The sequence below is a fragment of the Pseudonaja textilis genome, chromosome 2 (genome assembly GCF_049901715.1).
Source record: "Pseudonaja textilis isolate UNSWEBS1 chromosome 2, rPseTex1.2, whole genome shotgun sequence".
NCBI lineage: Eukaryota > Metazoa > Chordata > Lepidosauria > Squamata > Elapidae > Pseudonaja > Pseudonaja textilis.
The window spans coordinates 144292963-144312510 of NC_141991.1; the positions used below are offsets into that span (position 1 = coordinate 144292963).

The window sequence follows — 19548 nt, forward strand, 5'->3', positions numbered from 1 at the left end:
CCACTTATTGGTTTAGGATGATAGGTGCTTTTAGGGTGTGGATGGGTGCCGGTGTTTAGATGCCTGTTTCAAAGCACCTGAAAATTCCTACTAGGAGTAAAACAAAAACAATGGTTTTAAGGAGCTGGCTCAATCTCCTATCGTATGACTATGTATGAACGTGAAATATGGAACCTTGGGAGGTAGAAGCTTTCATTGCATATTCTTAGGAATGGGTTGATTATTTCACACTGAAGGTTGGGTGCAGTCCCCTCTCCAGCTGTCCAATAAGATTGGGCAGAGTCGGTATGCCTCAGGTCCCATTAACAAATCAATGCATCCTGTGGAAGCCCAGAGACATTCTCTTGGTGACCCTGTCTTTTGAATTAGCTTCTGCTGAATGGCCCCAATTGTGCAAATCCAGAAGACCTCTCATTTTCAACAAACCTGAAGCATGGCAATTTGTGACTTCATTGGCCTATGGTGTTTTATTGCTGTTTTTCCTCAACATGGGTGATCTTTATTTGCTTATTGTTGGCTACATTTAGCCCCTTTTTCAAAATCTGCTTTTGCCTTATGTTACTTAAAAGTTGCTTCACTGACTCAGGTTGCCAATAGGTTGATTGGAGAGTCAGTTTGTAGTAACAGTGAAGGCATCGGGCTAGAGACCAGGAAACCCGAATTCTGCCTTCGTTTGGATGACTTAGAGCCAGTCACTCTCTGTCAGCCCTAGGAAGGAGACAATAGCAAACCACCTCCAAAATCTTGCCAAGGAAACTGCAGAAATTAGTCCAGGCAGCTGCCAGGAGTCAAGACTGATTCGAAGGTGCATTTACAGAAAAGGTTGATTAAATAATGCAGTTAATATTCTTGTACCTAATTAAGCTATCTATCAGAGAAGACTTGGCTGCTATAAGAATTTGTTATATGCACGGATCTGATTTTAGGGTTTTTAATATGCATCTATATGACAGCCTAAAATGTTATAATTCAGGATTCTGCCAGTTTATTCTGCATAACTTGGGCTAAGCCTCGAACGCAACTGATTGAAATGGGAGGCTTCCAAAGCCGAAGAATGAATATCAAGTTATAAACATGCCTCTTTGAATGATGCCATTAAAAAAAACACATCCTGAAAAAATAAGCAACAGTTCCAGCCTAGCTTCTCCTTGTTTATTGATGTGACTTATTAAGATGGTGTTTGTTAGCTTTCCACATTCCTGGTATGGCATAATGTATTCAACCATTTTACGATGCTACCATTTGTTTCTGCTGGAGATGTGGTGCATACATCCAGCAGTGCTCAAACTTAACAGAAAGAGGTTCCTTAAGAGGCCCACCCTCGGAGCCAGAGGCATCAAATAGCAGAGGCAGAAAGCCACCAAGTCCTTTGATGCGGATCAGCAGGCGAAAGACCTTGTAGCTCTCAGACAAGATGTTTTGTAGAAGGGGGAGGGAGAAGGGAAGGTGGATTCATCTCAGAAATGGGTGGAACTCTGAGCAGACCAAGGACATGGATATTTCCCCTTGAATCTGTTAACCTCTCCCTGCCCACTGATACTCTTTCAAATTCCAGTACCGAACAAGCATATTAGGAAATGTGTAAAAGGTAACCATAAACTTGTTGTTGTTAATTCCGAAGTCATGTCTGACCCATTGCAACCCCCTGGACAACATTCCTCCAGGCCTTCCTGTCCTCTACCATCTTCCGGAGTCCATTTAAGCTCATGCCGACTGCTTCAGTGACTCCATTCAGCCACCTCATTCTCTGTCATAAACTACCTCAACTAGTAAAACATTTCCTAGTAAACTTGTGGGGAAACAGAGCAACGGATCTTTCTTGTACATCTTGTAACGTCAATAGAATTGGGAAGAAGGATCCTTGCAGAGAATAACACAAACAAAAAAGAAACTTTTCCACACCCAAACCAAAATCAATGCAAAGTGCGTGAACAAGTCTTTCAAATATCTCTAGTTACTCCATTCAAACTTGTAACTTTCAAGAGGAAGATGTAATTTCCTTGTGAATTCTATAAGGAGTTTCCTTGTGAAACTCTATAAAACGCCTTCTATAAAAACACCCAAGTGGCTTAATCCACTAGGCTCCACTCCATTTCCAGCAGCACACTGATCTCAAACCCACCCACCCCCGTATCGTAAGCAAATGGTATGACCCAGCACAAGGTATTGCTATGCTGGGTGTTTGCCTTAGCCTAGGATGAGATCAGATTCCTTGCATTCTTGGCTTTCTGCCCTGCAGGTAAAAAAACAACAACAACCAAAAGCAACAGTGAAAAGAGCCCATGTTGGAAACACGGCCCTGGAGTGTCTTCACAGCAGCCATCCTGTCCTTACAGCCTCAGGCTCCATCTAATGGCATCCTAGCAGAAAGAAGAACAGGAAAGACAGAATTTCTTACAGACAGTGCCATGGAGCTTTCTTTCCCTTTCCAAATAAGGTGGAACACAACGCCTAGAATTTTCAAACTCAACTTTGGATTTTGATGTAGAAACAGGGGCCAAATGTGGGCCTTTGTTATTTGCTAATGAATTGAATACGCAGTAGCATACCTATCTCCTGGGGTTCAAATACATAGGAAGTGTCAGTGAGTGTATCATACAAACTGAAATCCTATTCACACATGATTCTCTTTGCAGTTGATTGGCCTGTTAACAGGTATCAAACTTGTGGCCCGCCGGCCGGATGCGTTATGTGCTGGCCACGCTCACCCTCGGTTTAGCGAAGGGGAAAAGAGTTGCGATATGTCACGTGATGACGTGACAATGCGAGTTTGATACCCCTGCCCCTTAGTCATATAAAGCTAGGGATTATCTTCTGCTCTCTATTCACAGGTTCAATTTACTGGGGTTCAGAGGGTTGAAATATTACCCAATGAACACAAAATTGTATTATGGGGGGAGTATGTATGGGTGGGAGGGGTCTATCTTCCAATCTTTCACTTGTAAATTAAATTTGCCATAACACATGGGCCAGTCCCTTTGTCTAAACTGCCAGCCAGGTGAGAATAAAGCGCAAGATAGAAATCTCCTTCCAAGGACGTTAGACCAAGAAATGTAATACATAGAAATATTGCACATCATGTTGTCTCTGGTTTTTCTCTAACCACATTTTATCTTGCATGTTGTCCAAAACAGACCCTCTAGATACTAAGTTCAGTCTGTTGTGAGAATATAAAGTACTAAGTAAACCCTGGACAAATAGATGATGCAGAAACAGAAATATGCAGTCAGCTTTCAAAGCACTGGCAAAAAAAAAAAAAACGGCTTGGCCTTGAATATGTTTAAAACAGAGAAAAAGTTTTGTTAGGAACTAGCAATTAGTAATGTGAATGTACCCACAGATTAAATAATTTAGAAATCCCACACATTTTTGCAGGTAAGGCAAAATGGAATTTAGTCTTCTAATCTGAGTTTGGTGTAAAGATTCCTCCCTCAGTTTTAAATTACATATAGAATACCAATGGCTTCTTAGTCAACAGGACTTCCTGCAACATTTTAGTACATGCTGTTATTCTAGACTAAGAGTATAACTCCCAGCAGCTCCAAACAGGATTGTCAAATGTTAAGGTCAATGGGAGGTGAAGGTATGTGGAGGCCACAGAGGTGGGAAAGATACACCAAGCGGTTTGGGTCAGGTAAATTCCTAAAGGACTGAGTCACTTAACTTTCTCATAGTGAGCCTTAGGAGAACAAATATGAGAGCCACCAGTCAAGTAGCCCTGGACTTACTTAGGACTAGCCATTTGACATATCTGAAGTTACACAGACCCCCTCATGCTACTTATGACCCAGTTTTCAAGCTGCAATAGTGCCCACCTGTGATCATGTGACTGCATAATGGGCACTCAGCAACCAGCCTGCCTTTATTGCGGTTTGGGGTATCCTGTGGTAATGTGACTGTGATTTATGAGAGTTTTGCCGGAAAGCAGCATTTACTTGTACTTTCTGGCAAAAACTGCCCCACAGCAAACAAGAGGTTTGCTTAACAACCACAACAAAAAAGGTTGTCAAATCAGGTCCGGTCACTGTGGTGATCTGTTTTACGACCGACACAACTTATATCTTTAATTACCAGGGTCAATTATGGTCACACCTCAAAGACCGCTATAGAAACCACTTCTAGAGAAAATGCTAGAAGGGGCTTGAAATGAGAGCAGGGGAAGATGAGTGGAGTGTTAAGCATGAAATGATCCAAAGGAACGATGGCAAGAAAAGAAGGTTGGATGAAGACTAGAAGCAAAAACTAGATGAGAAAATGCCCCAATCACAACCAGTCAGGACTGTCAGTCATCATATACTGAGCTGCGGTGACAAGGCAAATGTTTGTCTAGCTTCTTCGTCTCTATGTTATCCCATCTTCTCTCATCTGCTTATACTCAAATACATCCTGTCTTAATTATTGCCTTCATCACTGAACTACAAAATTAATTCCTCCTCCTCTTTTCCTCACCCTTGTTGCTTAGAATGGAGCTTCCAGGATGACTAAGGACTTAAGCAAAACTGTGCAATAAAAAACAGCCAGGGGCAAAACTTCCGAAGGGAAGGTGCTGCTACCGTACTACTCTGCGGAGAGAATGGGATGAGCAAATTGTTTGTGGGTTTTATGAAATTCATTTCCTGGAATGTGCTTCTTTCTGCAAAATAATGCATCCTCGGAGTGGTTCTTGATATGAAGCACTGGGGAGAGGTTAAATAGAAAACATCTGTGATTCTTGCTGCATTGCACATTTCATATACCAATACATTTCCTGGGTTGTAGGAGGGTAGCATCAGAATCCATGTACTCCCACAGGATACTCCTTCGTTTGGAGGAGGAGAATGTATTGTCCAGCATGGCCTTGAGGTCACTGACAACAAAGAAGGCCACAGGATAGGCTTAATCTTGATCTCCAAAAATGGGATCCTTGGATCCTTCACTTGCATGGCTGCGAAACAGCGCTCTGGCTAGGAAGAAGGTTGCCCAATGCATCAAACCCAGTTTTTGACTCACAGAAAATTCTTCTTCATCCTGTGTTGCAAAAAAAAAGATTCTTCTCATATTCGAAGTATGCTAAAAGCAGGGAGAAGACGCGTGCTCCTGCTAGATCGGTGGAAAAGCAAATAAATAAACAGAAAAGCCCCAAACCAGTAAAAACAGCAACTATAACTCAGCATGCCTACCAATTAAAAATCGGAAGAAACGGAAGACAGGAGATAAGTGGCCCTTTTGTCCCATGCACAAATCTGCCCACTTGAAGAGATTCCATCACTAGTGCATCCGGGGTACTTCCTTGGTGAATCTATTATTATGGCAGGAAATGAGATATTTGTTCTGCTCCTGTCATGGAGCCTGTGCCGAATCTTACAGGTCCCCCAGCCAACAAATTTCAATCCTTCTACAAAAGCAATTCTAGATTTCTTTCTGGGAGAAGAAATGGATTCAATTTACAATGAAGCCTGTTCTTTGACATTGCTTCTTGGAGGGGAGGGGGAGTCAGTGCTGTGTCTGGTGCAGAAGATCAGGAGTTATTCCTGGGCTGCGTCCATCTTTTTCTGGGCTCAGACCTGAGGGAGGGGAATGTTCTAAAAATGGTTAAGACAAGGATAAAAAGGATTCTTAATGGAATGCAAATGTGATGCAAACTAATTACACACAATTAATTATTCCTCATTAATTATTTCTAATCTCTGTCACATTAAGAATTAAGATACAGCAGTTAGGCTATCAGATCTGGGCTTTCAAATATCAGGGCTGCTAGACAGCAGCAAATCCATTAAGTTTTCAGTGTCTCTTTGCTGCCATCTAATGTGTATCTGGAATTTAGGATACTCTAACACAGTAACTTTTGGAGGGGCTCCAGGAAGCCCATTTCCAGGTATCCAGAATACAAATTATAATCCTTGGATATAAGTAAATACCGTGTTTCTCATAAAATAAGGCCGGGTCTTATTTTTTTTGAGCCCTGAAAAAATGGCTAGGACGTCTTTTTGGGGGTGACTTAATTTCCACCCCCACATGCACCCCAACCTAGAGCACCCCATGCGCACTCACCTCTCCACAAGGCTGCTTCTATCGGCCGATGGAAGCTCCCCCAAGGCAGAGTCACCAGCTGCTTCTATCGGCCGGTAGAAGCGGCATCGTGGAGAGGTGAGTGCGCATGGGGCACTCTAGGTGGGGGTGTGCGTGGGGGAGGAAATCTATTGGCCGGTAGAAGCACCCTCGTAGTGAGCGCCCACACACACTCCCCTCACCACGAAGCCGTTTCTATCGACTGATGGAAGCTCCCCAAAGGCAGAGTCACCAGCCGCTTCAGGGCAAGGCGTTGCTGCCCGCAGAGTGCTCCTGACAGGAGCACCCCGTGTGCACTCCCCTTGCCACAAAGCCGTTTCTATTGGCCGATAGCAGCTCCCCAAATGCAGAGTCACCAGCTGCTTCTATCGGCTGGTAGAAGCAGCCTCAGGGTGAGCGCCCCAGGCACACTCCCCTCACCACAAAGCCACTTCTACTGGCCGTTAGAAGTGGCTGGTGACTCTGCCTTTGGGGAGCTTCTATCGGCTGATAGAAATGGCTTCGTGGAGAGGGGAGTGCGCATGGGCGCTCGCCCCGAGGCCGCTTCTACCTGCCGATAGAAGTGGTTGGTGACTCTGCCTTCGGGAAGCTTCTATCGGCCGATGTTCTATCGGTAGTAGGTTGGGGTATTCTAGCCTAGGCTACCTGCAGGGCGCTCCTAAATGCAAGTTTTCTCCCTCCACTTCCCCCCCATTTCTCTTCACCTCATGTAGTTTTAACGAACGATGTGAGAAATGGCGGGGAAACACATGGATTAAATAGGCCTAAATTTGGGGGGCAGGGCTTAATTTCACCTCATGCCTAGAAATCACGCTGGGCCTTCCTATTGGTGGAGGCCGTATTGTTGGAGAAACATGGTATATTTGAAATAGAGAAGTGAATAATCTTATTTGGAATACATGATTCACGGCCTCTAATCTACCGGTATAGATGAGACACTGTTTTCTTTACAGCTTGCAGTTTGTTGGAAAAGGGGAGCAGCACTTGCAGCACAGTGCCCCCTAGTGACTAATGTACTTCTTGCAGGAAGAAAACGCTCCTAAACATCGAGTGCTTATAAAACCAAGCCTATCTTCACCTGCGATGTGCCATGTCTAGCAAAACACATCCTGGCAATCCCTACCATGGCCATAAAACAGCAAACCTGCATGTTGACCTTACGGCACTAGTCAAGTGTTCCTGTGTGGATCTGCTTACATTCCTCCTTCTCAATTGCTCTCTTTCTCATCCTCCCCCAATTTCCCTGTTGCCTCTTCCATGTCCAAACTTCAGATATAAACGCATTTGGGAAGGAAACTACATTTCTGTTTCCGAAAAGTCAACAGTACATAATGCCACTATATGACAGTGTACTTACAGTCAAAGTGTCCAACCCATCTGCATAGGTCTTTTATTCAAAATGTTTGATGCAACAAAGTGATAACCCCACCTACTACCTACTCCACCTACTAAAAGGCTGGGGGTGGGGTGGGGTGGGGTGGGGGACAAGGAATCCTGTTGTATTTTGTAGTCTGATTTCTGAGTTATCATTCAAAATAAATAACAGCTATTTTCCACAACATTACCTCTTTTGTTTGTTTGTTTCTTTGCCCATGCATATCAGCACAATATGCCTCAGGAACATAGTGTGCATGATACGCTGTTCTTAGAAATCCTGCCTGTTGCAAGGTCAGAAATAGTGGGTTTCCATGTCACATTTGGCCATGCTTGCTTTGTCTAGTCACACGTTGAGCACGTTATATGAACATAGCCACTGTGGGTCTGAAAAACAGAGTTTGTGATATAGTGGGTTGCACAAATCCACCCTGCTGTGCTTTATTCAGTAAATCATGATTAAAGAAACTATGGATTAGCCCCAGGTATAAATCAGATTAAAGAAACCCCGGCTTAGCATTCAAATCAATATATTACAGTCTTTGTAAGTCAGATCAATATGTTCAATCTTTGACTTTGTAACACTAGATCAACGTGGAGTCACAGCCATCTGCAAGCAGATGAACCAACAAAAATGCCTGCCAGTTGGAAGACGTAGCGCTTTGCAGCTATTGTCAAGGGGAAGACAGCGAAGGCTGGCTGCTTAATCATCCCGGCCACACAGGCCATGCAGCACAGAAATTAAAAATTCATGCACAATCATTCTCGGTGGTGGGTTACAAAAAAGATTAAAGTTTTCTAGGTTGAATTCAGAAGCCTTTACACCAGTCTTGCCCAACTGCCCCAGAAATCTTAGTATAAAAAGTACCAGGATGGAAAAGAAATCCTTATGCTTTTGGGAAAGAATAGTCTACGTTATTTGGCATCCAAAGTGTCTGAGCAAAAATACTGGAAGCCTTCCTATTTCTGTTGACATTTATCTAGGGTGCTGTATTTGGAGGCATCACCACATTGTGATCTCAGATGCACTTTACTGCCGCCCATTACAGTTGTGGTTTTTGAAACAGAACAATGACAAGCAATAAGAAAGAAAAGGAAGAAAAATGATAGGTCAAATTTGCAAGGAGCCTATTTGAATACCACACAGGCATTATCAGGGACAGAAAATAAAAACATAAATAACAGATTTGGAATTCCACTCTTTTGCTTGGCAGGTTTGAAAAGAGATGGGGAGACTGTTATCACACTGCTCACTATTGCTGGGCCCTATATTCAAAGCACATTCATAATCATAGCATGTCCTGTAATTGCCCAACACCAAAACCTGTTGCCTTGTAGTTTGACTGTAGTTTCACCAAAGGCCACTTTTGTGACTGAGGTGGACTAAAGTTTGCAAACTTCCAAGCGGCGTACAATTCCCACAGCACAACACTAAGAGCTCTGAGTAAACCACAACTATATGCTGTTCGGTTTTCAGCACCAGCTGATTTAAGATTTAAGAAAAACGATATTGATATAAAATTCTGTGTTTGACATGGAATCCCAGAGAATCCCAGTGCAGAAGCCGCACTAATATCAGATGAATGAGAAAGTCACGCCTGAAACTCTTTCAACTCTAGAACAAAAAGAAAATAAAAAGCTGGAGAAGAATTGATGTGAAATAAATCTTTCCTGGCTAAGTTTCTTTATACAATACTGCAGTGCAGTGCCTGGGGTTTCCTGCTACAGGAAACTTGCTTTGTCAAGTCTGCAGGCAAAGAAACAAATATTTGCTCTGAATTCTCCCATACAATTTTCTTCCTCCATGGTCAATAATGGAGTGGGCCTCCTTTGCCACTGCTCCTTTGTTCTCCTCCTCCAAACTGAGAGCTGGTGCAGGAGCAGCTCGTTGAGAGATCGCAGTTATAAATAGCAATCTCCTGCAAGCAGAGGTGGCCACTTGGAGCATAAACAAGTTTAAGAAGCAGCCATTTCTCTCCTTTGAAGAACACATTCCTATGGCTATTGCATAGTACATAAAGTGGCCTTCGCCAGCCAGAATAGAGGTGTTAAAGATTGCCCTCCAACACATCTGGAGAGATATTAAGCTGAGAGAGCTGAAACAGATCAGGACAGGGGTACACCACCTTTTCAGATCCTGGATACCATCACATGATGGCCTATTGTGATCTCTTCACAATATACCGTATTCTTTTTAAATCAAAAGTAGCCACCATCTCAGGAGATCCACCAGATTTTTGGAGAACTCATACAAGAATGTCCAGATCATGTAGACTTCACGCACGAATGCTGGATTTTATAGGATTTTTAGTTATGTGAGATGGTAGCCATTTTTATTCGGGGAGGGGCAGGGAGTTTGAATGCCCTTTTGGGATTCAGTGGGTTCTCTGATACCCAAAGCAGTTGAGATGCCAGTTGCTAAGTCATATTGCTGGATCTGGTAAGGGAGATCTAGCTACAAATGCCTTAACCCTAAATTTCGCCAGTGACAACGAAGCATGAGTCTCTCTCTCTCTCTCTCTCTCTCCCCCACTCCCTCCCTCCCTTGGCAAAAAGATCATAAATGCTACCTTGATCTTACCAAAGAGACAAAAACAAAACAAAACACAATATTACAAATCCCTCTAGTCTACAATCATTTTGTCTAGGTGAGGAATAATACTATCAACTTTGTCCCCCCATCTCAGAAACAGCTGCAGCTTAACAATGCTTCCATACATTCACTGCTTCATAATTTCAGACATATAGCCACAGCACACTTACACATCCTGGGAACAAAGACAAGCATTGTGTAAAGTAAAAGACAAGGGGAGCTTGCAGGTCACCAATGCAAGACAACTATACTACAGCTGCTGGCTCAGTAGCTATCCAGAGAGGACAAAAGGCAAAGTGTTTCCAGGATCTCTGCCTCTAAAGCCAAGACATTTTCTGTGTGAAGGACTAAAATCCCAGAAGGAGTATTTAGTATGGAATGATGCAGTGAGTCCAATGGTCTGTTTTCATTGTAATACTCTTTTTCCCCCTTCCATTTTTAAAGAAGATCTTCTTGCTTCTTTTGTAAGCAGCAGGTGACAGGGAAGGAATAGATACACAAAAAACACATCTACATGAATCGCCTGCAGAGAATTTTCAAAATAGACGGCGGGCCTAAAGTTTCGGTATCCTTACTCCTCTTATTAAGCTGCACATTCTGGATCTTGACCTTTCAAACTGAACCCAAGCTAACGTCCAATTACCTCATCTGATGCCTGCCACTCTAAAGTCTCCAATACAAGTGGTCCTTAGGTTACAACCGTTCATTCAGCGACTGTTCAAACTTACAAAACTGAACGAGTGGTACCGTGTTTATGAATGGTCCTTGAAGATCCGGCTGCTCCAGCACGCCTCCCCCCATCACGCGCTTGCAGTTTGGACACTTGGCAAAACAGCTCAAATTTACAATATCCCACAGTCACATGATCTCCATTTGTGACCTTCCCTGCTGGGTTTTTATAAGCAAAATCTCTTGCTCCTGCTGGGTTTTTTTTCTCCTGAGGAATCCTACAACAGCATTAGGAATTCCAGGGATATTATACTCCATCGTATCCATCTACACTCTGTACGGGCAGTCCTTGACTTAGCCACAATTGAGCCCAACATTCCTGTTGCTAAGTGAGACTTTTAAAGCGGGCTTTGCCTTTATTAGTGACCTTTCTTGCCACAGCTGTTAAGTGAATCACTGCGGTTCTTAAGTTAGTAACACAGTTATTGAGTGGATTTAGCTTCCCCATTGACTTTGCTTGCCAGGAAGTCACAAAAGGTAATCACATGACCCCGAGACACTGCAACCATAATAAATGACAGTCAGCTGACAAGCACATGGATTTTGACCACGTGATCATGGGGATGCTGCAATGGTTGTGTGAAAACCAGTCATAAGTCACTTTTTTTCAGTGCTGTTGTAACCAGTGGTGGGATTCAAATAATTTAACAACCAGTTCACCCAGGGTCAGGTTGGCTGTCATGGGAGGCATGGCCCATCCCCGTCCTCCAGCTCAGCCATGAATGCAGGGCCCTGGGCAAACCGGTTGTTAAATTACACTTCCCCCGGCTATCAAAGTGGATCCTGGGCACTGCCTGCAGTGGAGAAACAGGCAACGGAGTAGCTGGCACGAGGGGGAAAGAGGACCAGGGAGAAGAAAGAGGGAAAGTGGCCTATTCCTTCCCTCACACCGGCTGCTCCATCGCCCGTTTCTCCACTGTAGCGCAGTGTCCAGGATTCACTTTGACAACTGGGATAGGTATGGGTAGGCTGGTGGTTAACAACCGGTTCGCCCAAACTGGTGCAAACCGGCTGAATCCCACCACTGGTTGTAACTTAGAATGGTCACTAAATGAACTGTTGTTAAGTTGAGGACTATCTGTAATGCCTAGCAGCCCCTCCTGTCTACTTGCACTCTGAAGCATATATCTGTCCACAGGACCACCCACTCAGTTGCAGTCCTGGCTGGCTCACTCAGCACCTGCAGAGCCACCTGTAGCCACTGCAGACCTGAGCTCCATAACACCTACCCACAGTAGCACATTCCCCCCAATCAAGTAGGAAGCTTTGCTAATTAAGGCTCTGCATTTTATCCATATTCAAAGACATATATGCACATCATACAAAAAAGGAATTAGCCACATGGAAGAGGTAACTATGGATATAGTTGACCCTTCTAACCTTATTTCATTACATTTTATTTTATTTTAAAGTCACTGTATTTTTTAAATAAAAATTAAAGCAAGTTAAAAAAAACTTAATTTGGTGCACAGGGCTAATTCGATACTTCCCACACAAGGCAGACCACAGCCTGGCTATACTTCAACATTTGTACCATTCTGAGTCCTGTAGTTCTCCCATAAAATAATATTTACAAAAATGCCTATGAGAGGGAAAAGCATATATCATGGCAGGAATCGTGGGGAAAAAAACATTCTAAGGAAATTGCCTATGAAAATATATTATCAGACAAAATTGCATGCAGGAAGCCATACATTAGAAGAATTACATGTTTAAAGTTGAGTAGTGGCTTTTTAAAGAAAAAAAATGAAACTCAGCGCAGAAGCAGGATCAAACAAATATAAGGTGTGAGAAATGAATGAATCCAAAATTGATTATTTTCCCTATTCTGAATAACAGACCTGGTGGTATACCAATACAGGCAGTCCTCAACTTGCAACAATTCATTTAGTGACCGTTTGAAGTTACAACACTAAAAAAGGTGACTTATGACCATTTTTCACAGTTGCAACCGTTGCAGCTTCTCTGTGGACATGTGATCAAAATTCAGAAGCTTGACAATTGACTCATATTTATGACGGCTGCAGTATTCTGGGGTCATGTGATAACCGTTTGCAACCTTCTGACAAGCAAAGTCAATGGGGAAGCCAGATTCACTTAACAACCATGTCACTAGCTTAACAACTACAAAGGAGTTAACCACTTAACCCCTATGGCAAGAAAGATGTAAAAAGAAGCAAAACTCGCTTAACAAATGTTGCACTTAGCAACAGAAAATTGGGGCTCGATTGTTATCGATGGTCATAAGTTGAGGAATACCTGTATTGCTAAGTCTCTAGTTGTACACTGATTTGTATGCAATAATCTGAGATTATTAGTCAAAATTTGCTGCTGAAAGCAAAATACATACCAAACAAATGTCTGTGCTTTGGCAAATTCCTTGCAGTTGGACGATGCTCTTAGCTGTTTCCAGGAGCCACAGGATGCCTCATTTCTGGCCCACAGAAAATAAGTGAATTAATGATATAACAAGAATGGAAAGGAGCAGGAATGTTTCAGGAGGTTTAAAAGAGCAAAAATTATTGCCTTAAGCCTCTTATATTCTTCCCAGAAGTAGAAAAATGGGCTTTTTTTCAAGATATTTAATGAAGCTAGTATAATTTAACTTGCCCCATTTTTCAAGTGCTTGTTTTAAAGAATGAAGCAAGTAGTCTTCCATTTACAACAGTTCATTTTAGTGACTGTTCAAAGTTATAACAGCACTGAGTTACGACTGTTTTTCACACTTATGACAGTTGAAGCATCCCCATGGTCATGCAATCAAAATTCAGACGCTTGGCAACTGACTCATATTTATGGCGATTCACTTAACAAATTTTGGGCAGAAAAATAGTAAAATGGGGCAAAACTCAGTGAGCAAATGTTTCGCTTAGCATCAGAAATATTGGGCTCACTTGTGGTTGTAAACTGAGGACTAACTGTATACAAATTCAATTTTGTCCCTTACTCAATCCATATTTTCCCAATGAAGAGTCACTATACTCCCAAAACAGTTAATTACAGTAATAAACTTGGCCATACAGGTATGACCAAAGACAAGTAAAATACAGTCACCATTTTAATTCAATCACTGGTTTACCTTTCTGGTAAACTTCTACCATAAAAACACCATATAAGATACACTCTGTGTAAAAAATAAAGAAACATCCCTCCTCCCACCCCGCCACCCCGGTGGAAGTTATGTAATCCCTTAGGCATCAGGGCATGACATAATATAACATCTAAATCTCTTAAGAGAAGGTCGACTACATTAACCAATGCAACAATAGACCAGAAATCAAGTATGTAGAGATCTAGATTCTCCGCCCCTCCCAGCTCCCACTCCAACTATACTTTTCATTCAACAATTTTGGTGAAATGTCAATCTTCCCCCACCTCTTTGGGATACCCAGCCGTGATTTAATTATTTGCAGCTATTCAGGAGAGTAAGGAGTAGTGGAGAGAGAGAGAGAGGGAGGGAGGAAGGGAGGGAGAGAGAGAGAGAGAGAGACTATCTCTCCCCATTTCTCCCCACACTGGTAGGTCTGAGATGTTTTTTCAGCAAAACATTATTAGATTTCTGCTCTCTCTGGTTACTGGAGGGGAGAACAGATGAAGCGGTTGAAAGCTTCTCCATCTCCTGGTCATGGGCCTGCTTCCCACTGATTCCTCTCTCCACAGAAGGTGGGGATTAGAAAGTTGGCGAGAGAAAGAAGAGCACCTGACCCTTCGAGGATAATTTGCCTTGGGCCCTCCCAGGAGCTGGACTGAGCTGGGCTAAGCTTCCTGCTGACAGAGTTGGAGGGCTTAACTCTTTAAATCCTTCCTCACAGCAAGGCAAAAGTCCGGCTTCTAATCGACTCAACAGCCAGGTCTCCTTTCTCTTTCAAGAGTTCCAGGATTCCTGGCTCTCAGCCCCTCATCCAACCCTCCTGTAACTCAGAAAGGGAAAAGAAGGGAAGGGTGGGTGGGTGAAGGAACGTGGACCTGTGAATGCAGAATGTGGAGTCTCTGGAAATCTCCACTTTGCACAAAAAAATACAATGTGTCACACAATCCTGTCTCAGTGTATGAAAACCAAGAGAATGTCAGATCCCCAATTCGTAAGACATACTCCGCCCCCCCCCTCTGGAAAGAAACCAAATGCGATTGTATGCATATTCTCTGTTCAATTCATCCTTGCTCTTTTTGCTCTTTTTAAAAATTCCCTGTGAATAATACTTTCAGCCAATAAGTTCAAGGTGCCAGATGGCAAGTTGACTACAGCATCCTTTGATTTGGACCTTATCCCAAACTCGCAGCACTCTCCCCAGAGCATGTAAATATCAAACAGTTACTAAACTGTTGCAAAATACTTCCTCCTTCCCTGACTTCTTTTAGAGGAACAGAGCAATCCTGTTAGAAATTGGCTATTGGGGCAAAAATAGGCCACCTCTTTTTTCAATTTGGACCTCCTGTTTTGAAATCCTTTCCAGTGAGACAGTTAATGATTTTATGAAGGAAATCATATAAAGATTATATAAATCTTTAGACCTTATAGATTCTCCCTCCCTCCCCATTTTTTAATACAGTGGTGTGTTTTGCTTCCAAGAGACCAGGCAGTCCTGCTGGGGCCTCACGCATTATACAGAGCAGAACCTATACTTCTACTGGAAGTCTTACGCTGACAACATCACTGCTTCTAATCCCCTTTTGGACCTTGGAGAATCTGTTTTGGGTTGCAGATCCTTCTCAGGATCTGACAAGTCCTCAGCCGAGGACTTCAAGTTATGCTACAACATGTTGGTCCTTTTGCAAATGCTCAAGATTCTTGGTTTGATTTGATGTAATAGGGTGAAACAATTGCTCTAATGTTTCCTTCCCAGTTCTCACAGCTTCTTCTGGTTTAAGCCACTTGGGGGGTACAAGGAAGAGTGGGAAGGATATACTAAACTAGGTCAGTCTAGCAAGAATTTATTCCTTGTTTGCCTGCACTGGACTGGGCCAGCTATTGCTTTGAGATTAGGGAGAGATATCAGAAGTTTGAATTTCCAGCAGTGACAGCATTAATCCTGCTAATCATCAAACTAACAGGAAGCAAAGTCAAGGAATACTCCTTTTCAACCAGGCTTTTCAACCTTCCGATATGTAAGCTTTGGATCCACAGTGTCTCATTGTTTTGCCCCTGATCAGGCTGGAATGCCTCTCCGACCAGTTTCTGTTTTGTTTCACTCATTCAGTGTTTAATTGGTTCCTGTTTATCCTGCGATAGGAGATGGGTTTTGTCTGTCTGCGTATATATGTGTCACAGATTTAGCATCAGGGTCAGTGGCATTTCCTTTGGGACAGATGTTCCAGGGCCTTTATAGCGAAATGGATGGAACAATCTCTCAAACACAGCACATGAATCATTTCTTTTGAAATAAAGTTAATACAGCTGTAATAATCAAAAGAATTTCCTCCTAAGATAATTTGAAGTGAGTAAAATAATATACAGTTAGTATCTTGTATAAGACCATGGCAGGAACACATTCAGAATCGCTGCCTCTAGTGAACAAACTGCACTGCTCATTAAAGTTTGTTCTTAAGCACCTTTCCTTTCCCAGACAGCACCAAAAGACTTCCAAAAGGTAGACATATCTCAGGTAAGGGGAGAGTCTCACTTGGTTGTTTCAGAGGGTGATACATAACAGCTATTTATGGCATGCTTTTTCACTCAAGCTCTGGGGTTCAAAGTTGCTCACGCCAGAGAGCTATTAGCCCAAACCAAGCCACGGCCACCACCTCTTGGCTCTGTACCGGAAGGGGCAGGAAAAGAGGTTACCTATAGATCTACTTAGAGATCCCTCAAAAATCACCCCAAATGTCATCTAATTAAGTGTCTGTTGATTCCAGGGGATAAATCTTCTCTTCTTTGGAGGTCCTTCCCTGTGGGAAAGCACAGCCAACTTGCCCTTATGTTAGAAGTCCCCAAACTTGGCAACTTTAAGACTTGTGGACTTCAGAATTCTCCAGCCAGTTCTGGAAGTTGAAGTCCACAAGTTTTATAGTTGCCAGGTTTGGGGACCCCTGTCTTATATTATGTCCATTCAGAAGCTCACAAATGTTGTTTACACAGGTCATTGTAAAATGTGATCTAAAGAGGCCCTGCAAAAGACTGGAATGGTGCTGGCACACAATTTGGGAGTGCTGGCCTGCAGAGGAAGTAAAAGTTAAGTACCCAGCTGAGTTTGCATCCTGCCCCCTTCCCACCCTCTGGACATTCCCTTATGTATTAAAATACGCCTTGCTTTCTGGGCCACAATCTTGTTGTGGATCCCAGAGGCACCCAGTAAATAAATTCCTGTCTTTCTTTGCCAAGATCTCATCTGTAAAATGGGAACAACATGGGCAAAAAAAAGTGGGGGGGTACTTTACAGAAATAAACCATTCATTACCATGATTATCTGCTTTAAAATGAAGGACAGGCTCTCAATCCAAGCCCTTTCCTGTTCCCTGACCCTCCCCTCACCCCACTCCCTCCTTCAAAGCTTGACTCAAAGCTAGCGAATTCCCATGGAGGCCAAAGGTTCCCCAGCCCAATTCTGCCCCCTTTGTGTAGTTTCAATCTCCTCCCCCTCGCCCCAGGCCCTATGAGCATGGATGGAGGACCAGCCCCAGGGCTAAACCGCACCTCCTCCTCCCTCCCGGGGCTCAATGGATGATAAGTGATTTTCGTTTTGCTTCCCTCTCTTGCAAACTTTTAAGGTGGGAGGGCTGGAAACTACAATAGGAGCAGACACCCTCCCTCCCGTCTAAGACAACTCATTGTCTCTGCCCAAATCCCGGGCAGGATTCCTTACCATTTGCTTCTCCTCAAGACGATTTTTATTTTTTATTTTTTTGCCCCCTCTGGATAAGCGAGTTGAGTTTGCTTTTTCTGCCATCCAGTGCTAGGCTGGGCAGGAGAAAAAGATGGGGTGTGTGTGTGTGTGTGTGTGTGTGTGTGTATGTATGTGTGTGTGTGTGTGTGTGTGTGTGTGTTGCAGCCAGGGCGGCCGAGGATCTTTACTCCCAGCACCGACCCCATCTCCGATCGGGAAAGGGAGCTTTCTTTGACCTCATCTTGAGGGCGCTGGGTGGGCTCCGGCCGAGGAAAATCCACCCTTTGCCGGGCTTTCGATCAGGCAAATGAAACGAGGAGGGGGGATCGGGGAGGCGAGCATAGAAGGCGGCCGGAGACTGAAGGCGGCGGGAGGGACCAGGGAGGGAGGGAGGGGGGTGCGGTTATTGTTTGTTTACCTCCTCGCGTCCTGCCCCTGACGGCTCCTCATCCCCTCTCGCCGCGGTTCCTGCCCGCCTGTGTTATGTCTCCCGCTTTCGCGCGCACACACATACATACGCGCAGAGGCCGGCTGTAGCGTAGCGTGGCTGTCGGCTGCACACCTCCAAAGCGTCTGGTGTGGTGTCTCGGGGTGTGAGTGTGTGTGTGTGTGAGAGAGAGCGCGCGCGCGTTATTCTCCCCGACGCCTGCCTTAACCCTTCGGCGGCTGGAAGGAGAGCCGCATGCAGTCGTGCTGTACAGGGTGTGCTTGGCGGACGGGGCGGGAGGGGAGTGGGAGGCGGGGGGGCTTCCCTTCCCTTCCTTCAAAGGAAGCGGCCGCGCGAGGGAAAGAAGAGCGGAGGGTCGAGACTCAGCGGACAATCCTTCCCCCCCTCCCCTTCTCGGAAGGCTTAACACGCCCTCTTTCGTACCTGAAAGACGCCTTCACCTTTTCCCCTCCCTTCCACCCCCCGAGTGCGGGTGGGAAGGAAGAGGGCGGGCGGGGATTTGTTACCCAGGGCGGAGGAGAAAAGGGGGCATGCTGCATATGCTCAGAGGCTCTCTCTTCCTTTTAGTTTGGGCCACCTGGGATTTGCCGTCGTTGGTTAGTTGTTTTTTAAAGGGACACACAACTATTATTAAATATTTCTAGAAATCTGCAAATATTTTATCAGGAAAGTCTGGGGCGCTTTTCTCAAACAGTTTTTTTCCCTCCCGTCTTGCCAACCTTCTTATTCACGATAGTATCGTCCGACTCCCCAGCCCCTAAATTTAAGCTCCCCTCCCCAGTCTTTGATCTTCCCGAAAACGGTATTTCCTCTTTAAGCCAAGAGAGTCCTGCCACAAAGAGGTCAGGTGACCCATCGATGGGTGTGACCAGAATTGTATCTTGGGCAACAGGGAAAGTGGGGTCAACCTTGACCAGTCTTTGGCCTAAAGGTATTGCCAATCAACTCGTTATAACCTTTTTTGGTTAGCAAGGTGATCACAAGAAAGAGGCTACAACCTAAACAACCTTGTCTCTTGACAGTGTGGGAATGAAACTCCCTCATGGGTTTGAGATATGGTGTACTTTTGAAATTTCATTCACTGGATGGAAAAGCCATGGGTCCCTCAGTTCACAGATGTGCACTAAGCCAAAGTGGGATTCATTTATCTTACCTTGATTGGTAAGTGAACGTTAACAATTATTATTAGATGTTATCTATCTAATCAACTCTAGGCAGCAAACATAATGCACCTAAAACACTTGCTATTTTCCCTCCAACAACAACCCTGTGAGGTGGGCTGAGACAGGCAGACTGGCCCAAAGCTACCCAGCCGGCTTTCAACGGACTAGGGCTCACAGTCTCCTTTGTCATTAAACAAACCTGGCTCTCAGTTGTGGTATGGTATGTATGAATCAGGTCATGATGGCTTATTTAGTACATCATAGCTTAAAAATCCTGGTGTTTGCTCCACGTGATTTCTGTTTCTGCAGAAAAGGGTTATAGTTTGTAGTTCTGCAAGTCTAGGAATCCAGCCATTCTCCAGGAATGTTGCA

General features: G+C 44.0%; 1 protein-coding gene across 9 annotated transcripts in view; it reads right to left on the reverse strand.

The window, feature by feature from the left end:
• CCDC120 (coiled-coil domain containing 120) overlaps positions 1 to 18583 on the reverse strand; it is a 45547-nt gene extending 26964 nt beyond the window's left edge. For 3 of the 9 annotated variants that reach the window (XM_087925671.1, XM_087925666.1, XM_087925676.1), the window contains exons 1-2: positions 17984 to 18140; positions 13095 to 13178 (exon numbers count right to left, since the gene is read on the reverse strand). The gene's annotated coding sequence lies outside the window, so the exon portion shown is untranslated. Of the gene's footprint in view, positions 1 to 13094; positions 13181 to 17544; positions 17676 to 17983; positions 18141 to 18436 lie in introns of those variants that run through there. The other 6 variants (XM_087925672.1, XM_087925668.1, XM_026711678.2 and 3 more) reach the window with 6 other exon arrangements.
• Between the last annotated feature and the right edge of the window lie 965 nt (positions 18584 to 19548).